At 38.8% G+C, this 8,126-nt stretch overlaps 1 protein-coding gene across 2 annotated transcripts in view; it reads right to left on the reverse strand.

The window, feature by feature from the left end:
- Nucleotides 1-8,085, reverse strand: part of RDX (radixin) — an 85,528-nt gene extending 77,443 nt beyond the window's left edge. For both annotated transcript variants that reach the window (XM_004382482.2, XM_004382485.3), the window contains exon 1: nucleotides 7,929-8,085. The gene's annotated coding sequence lies outside the window, so the exon portion shown is untranslated. The remainder of the gene's footprint in view (nucleotides 1-7,928) is intronic.
- Between the last annotated feature and the right edge of the window lie 41 nt (nucleotides 8,086-8,126).

Consider the following 8,126-nt stretch of genomic DNA (forward strand, 5'->3'; position numbering starts at 1 on the left):
ATGGTAACTCTGGCAGTAAACTCTACACGGTAACAGCATCTAAAGAGGTTGTTAATTACTCCCCACCACCACCACCACCACTGGCCCTCTTTTGAAGCCTATAAATTCCTTCCTAGAAAAGTGTTTTCAAAGGCATAAGATAATGAAATTACAAAAGAAACGAATTATACTAAAACATAATTATCGAAGTATAAAAAACACAAATATATGATACAGTAACATACATGCTTCTTTATGTTTTAAATAACAGTATCTACCAGTGGATCTAATAACTAAATTACTACTTGAGTATAAATGTCATTTGGAGATCTCTGCAACAACTGTAACATGTTATGAAAATACCTGCAATTTCTGTTGGAAAGAGTCTTTGGTTCTGCTAACACTACTGTGATTAGTTGGCTACATTCTTAATGAAAGAAAATGTGTAAATAAAGATGTAATTTTTTTCCCCAATCAAGTTAACAGACCCTCTGAATTCTATCCACAGATATAAGGGGTCTGTGGCTCCCCAGTTTAAAACCTCTGATATACAAAAACTATGCTTACATTTTTAGCTGTGTTAAATAATATTGAATACTGAATAACAATAATAATGCTCTTTTCCTATACAATGTTAGGTTAAGCAAAGAGGACAACAACTTTTAGCGCCATTCTGCAAGTAAAGAGATAGGTCACATATAAGGACCAGGCTAGTAAATGGAGGAAATATTTAGAGTGCCCAAGAGGCACTTTACCTACATTACCTAATCTTCCCAATAGCTGTCCTTTCTCTTTGCCCCGGCAAGAGCATAGAAAAATAAATAATACATTTTCATTTGCAATTATTAACTTTAAAAAATTTAGAGTTTTTTTAATAACTTGAAATTAAATGCTAAAAGGTAAGAAAGCTAAACCCAATCCAAACTCTTCATTCAGGAAGCATCAAAAAAAATATACATATAAAAGAAATTTAATAAGTTATTATAAAAAATTTTATATAATAAATGTTTAGAACTCGAAAAACAAAGATAGGTTCATGTAAATCATCTATGTAGCAGGAATGACGCAAAGACTCAACCTGACCTGAGGAATTCTCACAAATAATTCTACACTATATATGTCACAAAACACCAAATATTATGGTAGCTTACTTTCAGAACAAAACAAAGTCAATGTATTTCTTAAGTATCTTTAAAATTAGACAATATTATCACATGTACTGAATGAGGATATACAGCAGCTCTCTCTTAAACATCATTAAACTTCTAACTTTCTAGACATTCAATCCCTCTTTTGAGAAACTATAGCAGTGCCTGGCTCACAATAGGGCCTCAAATGTTTGTTGATTTTGTTGGTAAATTAAGCTTACACATAATATTAACTTGAATTTTTCTGGTGATTCATTATTGTCAAGGGCAATAGTCCCTTAATTTTAAATGCTGTAAAATGACCAAGCTAATAAGCAACAGACTATGAAGACAGTAAACATGAACATTTAAAAAAAAAAAAAATTCCTCTAAACTAGTTGATAATTCAGGTCTTTATCATCTCTATCCAAGACTATTTCAAATAAATCTCACTTAATTTGACTATCAAATTTAAAAGCCAGAAATGTTTAAAAAAAAAAAAAGACAATTATAATTCCAAATTCTCCTGGAATCCAGATTTTCTGGAGCCTTGGAGGTTGGACAAACTCCCAAAACTACTGTGCTGAGATAATCTTTAAACCTTAAACCAAAAATATCCCCTGAAGTCTACTTAAAACCAAACAATAATTTATTAACTTAACTAGTAAACAAGGTCTGCCTTGAGTGTTATGCTCTTTTAGGATCTATCTATATGAGATCAGAGTGACAACTCAAAGGATTAGATAGGAACCCTAGGAGGCACTGAGTTTATGATAATGAGGGTGAAACAACTGAGAAAAAGAGGGTGAGATGGCTGCACAACTCAAAGAATACAGTCAATGTCACCCAACTGTACAAGTAGAAACTGTTGAACTGGTGTATGTTTTGCTGTGCATTTTCTCAACAACAACAAAATAAATTATTAAAAAAAAAATTTTTTTAAGCCAGGTAATTTTACAGATTTTTTTTATAATTATATTATTGCACATTGCTTGTTGATGAGGTTTAAAAAATAGTAAGCCCTCTGTTGCTGGCTGCCATCGAGTCGGCCCCTCAACTCACAGGGATCCTGTAAGTAAGATCTTTAGATATATACACACGCTAAGTCCACTTAACAGTCAAACTAAGTTTTTATAGTTTCTCTAAGTCTAAAACCTAGAACAGCTTAAATATCAAGAATCCTCATGATAGCTAATACAGTTAGTCCATAACACCCACTCAAAGGCCAAAAGTAGGTTCTAGACTCAATTAACCACAGCTAAGATTTCCTATGTCCTCAGTTCCGCTTTTATTAAGGCTCCCTACGTTCTATGTCTTGTACTGCTGGCAGAGCTAACACAGTGGCAACTAACAACAACAAATACTTTACTTGTATGCCCGAATTATTCCCTGTACTAGTAAGGATTTCCTGGTTACAAACAACACTTACTCTGGTTAACTTATTGAAAGATTATCAGTTTACAGAAACAAGATTAAAAAATAAATAAATAATAAAGACACTCAGAACTCACATCACAGAAGACTCTGCTTAGAACACTGCTGCACTGAATATTAACCTCAGTTTATATACACCACTGCAGTAACACTTAATACACTTTATGCTATATAATGTAGCACATCTATCTCCCCATTACAGTGTGAACGTGAATTCCTCAGTATCTTACTCAGTATCTTTCTATCCTCAAACGCAAAGTACGTGGCATGCAATTATAAATGTCTGAATGATACCTTAAAGCAAAGGTCCGAAAACTCTTTCTGTAAACGACCAGCTAAGTAAACATCTTAGGCTTTGTGGGTCATACAGTCCCTGTTGCAACTACTCAACTCTGCCATTGTAATACAAAAACAACCATAGACAATATGTAAACAAACGAGCTGTGTTCAAATAAAACTTTATTTACAAAAACAGGCTGTAGGCTGGATTCGGCCTATAGGCTGTAGTTCGTCAACCCTTGCCTTATTTGGCTGGTATCAAAGTTTTTCATTCCATAAATTAAATTCGATACCCAAGAAGATACAGACTCAGATATTCATGCTAAATCATGTGTGATTTATATCAGAACAATCTTGGTTCTGATTTTGGATGGGGACAAGAATGAACCCAAGACATTTAGTATATGAATAAGAAAAATGATCTAATGGGAACAGAGTTAAAAGGGCAATTTCATTATCTTTGCTAGTGATTAAGGTATGAGATGTGCCTCAATCCTGGCCAAAAACACTGAGAAGATATCCACTGGGGATGGGGGTGGGGGGTGGAGGGGAGTTCTGGAAAAGAGACAGTCCCTCTTATTCCTTTAGATATTGCTATGTTGAGATGGGATGCTAGTCCTGCTGCAGCCGTACTGGGATAAGGGGAAACCAGTCTTAGAATGAAGCAAATAGGGAGGACCACAAGGTAGAGAAAGTTAGACAATGAGTCCTTGATGCCATTATTGAGCCACTCCTGAGTCTCTGGATTTCATTCTGTAAGATATTACTGTTTAAGCCAGTTTGAGGATTTTCTGTTATTTGCAGCCAAGAACATCTTAAATGATCTAAGAGCTCAGAACAAATGACTGCCCACTTCACAATTTTACCTTCAAGTTTTCACACATAAATAAAAGGAAGTATGTAAGGTCCTGAAAGTCCATACAGATTACCTACAAGTGAAAGAAAAAAAACTGTCTACAAGTATATCAATTACCAAAGTTTATAACTTTATAAATTCTATAATCTTGCAGAAAATAATAACGCAATACCTACTTTTTTGGTAGTGTATTTAAAACATCCTTTCAACATTTTTTCCTCTAAATCAGGGGTTGGCAATTTTTTTTCTGTAAAGGGCCAGACAGTAGGTACTTCAGGTTTTGAAGGCGACAGAGTCTCTACTCAACTCTGCCATTATGGCTGGAGCCTAGACAAGCAGCCAAAGACAAAACGTAAAGGAATGGGTGTGTCTGTGTTCCGGTAAACTTTACTTACCCCCCCCCCAAAAAAGGCAAGCAGGCTGGATTTGACCCATACGCTATAGTTTGCTGACCCATGCTCTAAATAGTTAACAGAAAAGAAAATATCTTTCCCAAACAAATCAATTTTACTAGGATTCAAAAGTAGTTTCTTATTTCAAATGTATACAAGTTACATAGAAAAAAAAAAAAGGAAAGTAAGTAAAGCATTTGAGTATTATATTCATATACATTAGACCACATGATATAAAAAAGTCTAGTTACCTTGTTTATACATATAACTAACCTCTATAAAATGTAATTCAGAATTATACTGTTAAAAAGTCTCCTATAGTACAATAGGAAAAAAATTCCAAATATGCAAATTTATAATATCTACCTATTAATATAGCTAAGCATTTTAAATTAGTGCATTTGTAAGGATTTCTATTCATACTGGCTATTCAAGGAAGAAGAAAAAAAAAAAAGTCCTACACAATCCCTAACCTAAATGATCCCATCTCTCCCAGGAAGGTGAAACTAGAGTTAACTACAAATGGAATGAAGAAACAAGAAGTGAATCATATGGACATTTTCCTTCCTAACAGTCCCCAGGTACAAAGATACTCATGTGAACATTTCACTACCCAAAATCATAAATGCTTTTTAAAGGCACCATTTTTCACTGTCAAATACACACTAGAAAGGAAAAAAGTAAACTTCACCCTCAGTCATTAACCAAGAAAATCTGCTATGTGCATATACACACTTTCAAGAATTAGTATAGGAAATTCCACTGTGATTACACTCAAATGATGAAAATCTGAGAAATATTATTCACTTCATGTTTAAAACAATAAACACTTTCAATGTTTGTTACAAAATAACCTTATTTCAGGGGGCAGTGGTGGTTCAGTGTAGAATTCTCCCCTTTCATTTGGGAGACCTGGGTTCGATTCCTAGACAACATACCTCAAGCGCAGCTACACCTGTCTGTCAGTGGAAGTTTTCCTGTCGTTGTGATGCTGAACATGTTTCAGCAGAGCTTCCAGACTAACACAAACTAGGAAGAAAGACTTGGCAGTCTACTTCCAAAAAATCAGCCAAAAAAACCCCTATGGATGACAATGGTCTGATCCCATTGCCTACGAGGTTACCATCAACTGGGGGCACTCAATGGGAGCTAGCAACAACAACCTTATTGTAACAGACTTTAAAACTAATATCACAAATAAGAGATATAAAGTTTGATGTTATCCTTGTATAAGGATTGACCTTTTCTATATTCAAGGAATTGCTAACAGCACTTATCTATGGAAAACAGGACTGGGAAGGGGGTTTGGGGAGTTCTAGGGAGGGAGGAGTGCTTTTTTCACTTCACATCTTTCTGGGTTTTTTACTTTGTCATAAAATGTATTGCTTTTATAGTTTTAAAAAATCGTTTAAAATATATATTGAATACAAATTAATATTAAATATACAAGGAGGTAACATGAATAGGAAAGGCAGGATGTCTCTTAGAAGTTGAGGAACACTCTGGGGTCAACGGGCCACCTCTACCCCAAAGAGGAGACTATATCCTGGCTGCAGAGTCAGAGAAGATCTCAGACTTAAAATAGCCTTGTAAAGGTGAAGTCTATAGTAACTCAGCCCAGTTCCACTGAATCCTGTATCCCACAGGTAGTATCAGGATAGTTAAGTAGTTCTTGGTTTGCAAGGGTTCCAAGCCATCCCAGAAAGGGTGACTTCCTTGACTTTCCAGATTCACAGCAGTAACATGAAATTATACTGGCCATACCCTGCCAGGTATGTCCCACCAGTACAGCTCAGTCTTCACAACTTCAACAAAACATTTTTTTAGGCTTTGGCCTATGGGCAATACTGGGTAAGAATGGCCGCTCATTAAGTTAAAAGGGGATGAAAAAACAAGATTCTCATCATCATTTCATATTTCAGACAATACGTCAGACTACAAAGATTAAAAGATAGCAAATTGGAAATATATAAAGACTTCCACTGTAACAGGCTGCCAAAGATAAAAATAATAAAATCCAATTCTGTTCTTGGGAATGGTGAAGCAATAAACAAGAAACCACCCTGGTTCCCCATGCCTTGGACTACTAACAGCAAGAAAGGGAAAAAACAGCAAAGTCTGTCATTTATTTCCCCAGGAAAGAGACTAATCAATTTCCAGTTAAGTACATAGTCACAATCCCCAAAACAAAGGACAGGCTCCACATACTGTCCTCATGCCTAAATCAATTACATCCATTCTACAAATATTTGAGAGTTTCTCCTACATGCTGTTCCAAGCGTAGAGATCAGTGAGTAAACAAAACAATGTATAACCCACAAGAGCAAGAACTTACACATTCTAAATGCCACAATCAAATTGTGTCTCACTTAAATAAAACTAAAGAATTGCTACATATGTCATTCATTCCTTGCTAATATCAACTCTGTATTAAACTCCATCCTACATGTACAAAAAAAAATAACCTAGAGTCAATACAATCCTTTTTACAGCATGCTGTTAACTTCAAAAGGTGTGTTCTGCATTTTCATATTTGAGGTAAATTATTAGTCTCTCGAAGTTAAAGCACACCGATGAATCCTGAAGGTAAAAAACCTGCAACCCTGAATATTAGTTTATCTTCTCAAATCTCATAACACTGCTTTAGGAAATGGATTAAGCCATTATTTACCCAACAAAATCAACGGGGCAATTGTTCATTCAGAGCTTCGTATAAAACAGTCTTTAGTGTTCTAAAAAATGTATGCTCCGTAAACAATAGAATGCAATGTCTATGTCAAAGTACTCGTTTATCAAACAAACTCTTATTATTTTAGACTTTTTCATTTACATCATGCCAGTCTTAGTGCCACAGGACTGCCACTGAGCACCTCATTAAAATGCCGTCCACAAAATCTCAACTGTATTCTGAAATATATTTTTGATGAAGGTGACTTTAACAACATTCCCAACCTCATTAGTAACCACCAGTTAAGGAAAATAAATACCAAATATTCGAAATGTTTAAAGTAACATGACAAATCTGTATAGGAAGTGATGTATTCCATTTGAAATAATGTAATGCCTCAAAGTTAGCCCAGGAATTGAATTTAGAACCCTTTAAAGGAAGGGAGGCTGTAATGTACGGAACTTGTCTGGTGGGATCTGAGATATTAAACTGGGCTGGCTCAAGGGCCGGGTAAAGTTGGAAGGCTCCGAGGTCGCCTGCAGCAGCAGCAGGTAGAGCGGCGGCGGCCCGGGAAGCGCGGCCTTCACGGCGGGTGGCGGCAGCGGGAGCCGCTCTGCGCCCCAAACCTTGTAATGCAATATCCCCTTTACGCTTTCTAGGAATTCTACACCCTTACTTTCAAACTGGAGACCAGGGAAGAGTAAGTTTTAATAATTCCTTCCCTACACTGCAAAATGTAATTCTTCCTACACTTTACATTTCCAAACTACCTCGGAGGGATGTGCGAGCCCGAGGCCGAGCCCCGGCGGCGGGAACCCGACAGTCTAGCGGGACTGGGGGCGGGGGAGACGGACGCCGACGCCGAAGGCCGACCCAGACCCCGCGCCCCGGAGGGAAGAGAAACGCGCGGCTGCAGATAGACTTTGGCTCGAACGGGGCACGTTTGGGCCGCGGCCCTGCTACGATTCGGGCAGGGCCTCCCGGCTCCCGCTGGCCTGGGAACGGCCTGGCCGGCCGGGCCGTTACGACAGCGGCGCCTCGGCCCGCAGGACGCAAGCTGACGGGGCGCGAGGCCCTCGCGGCGCCGCCACCGCCGGGCAGCGCGGTCCCCCGCAACTTCTGGCCGCCACCTCAGCGTCTCGGGCAGAGCCCAGGAGCGGGGTGTGGGGGAAGGGAGGGCGCCAGCGGCTTACCCAGAGAACAAGCGGCACCTTCCGCCCGGGCGTGTGTGGCTGAGGCGCTGCGCGGCGGCGCCCGGCGTCGCGACTGCGGCAGGGAGGGAGAGACGGTGGTGGGAGCGCTGGGCCGCCGGAGAGGAGAAGCTCCGCCGCCACCGCAGACAGCTCCGCAATATGGCCGCCCGGCGCCTCCTCGGGGGGGGAAAGGCGGGG

Source organism: Trichechus manatus, unplaced genomic scaffold (genome assembly GCF_000243295.1).
Source record: "Trichechus manatus latirostris isolate Lorelei unplaced genomic scaffold, TriManLat1.0 scaffold00094, whole genome shotgun sequence".
Lineage (NCBI taxonomy): Eukaryota > Metazoa > Chordata > Mammalia > Sirenia > Trichechidae > Trichechus > Trichechus manatus.